The sequence below is a fragment of the Dermacentor variabilis genome, chromosome 6 (assembly GCF_050947875.1).
Source record: "Dermacentor variabilis isolate Ectoservices chromosome 6, ASM5094787v1, whole genome shotgun sequence".
In the NCBI taxonomy this organism is placed as follows: domain Eukaryota; kingdom Metazoa; phylum Arthropoda; class Arachnida; order Ixodida; family Ixodidae; genus Dermacentor; species Dermacentor variabilis.
The window spans coordinates 19,316,645-19,316,990 of NC_134573.1; positions in this window are offsets into that span (position 1 = coordinate 19,316,645).

Genomic DNA, 346 nt, shown 5'->3' on the forward strand with positions numbered 1-346 from the left:
GAGGGAAAGAGTTCATTCTTGTGTGTGTTTGTGTGTGGGAGGGCGTGTGTGCGCTTGTGGGTATGAGCGGGCACTTTGCTATGCAACACAATGTGGAGATGATTTAAACCCACATATATATACACGAGAAATCCACGAGACAAGAACGAATTAGACTCTATTTAAAACATTATCTCTTTTTGAAAGGTAAAGCGAGGCAGGCAGGCAGGCAGGCAGGCAGGCAGGCAAGACAGGCAGGCAGGCAGGCAGGCAGGCAGGCAAGGCAAGGCAAGGCAAGGCAAGACAAGCAAGGCAAGCAAGGCAAGCAAGGCAAGGCAGGCAAGGCAGGCAGGCAGGCAAGGCAGGC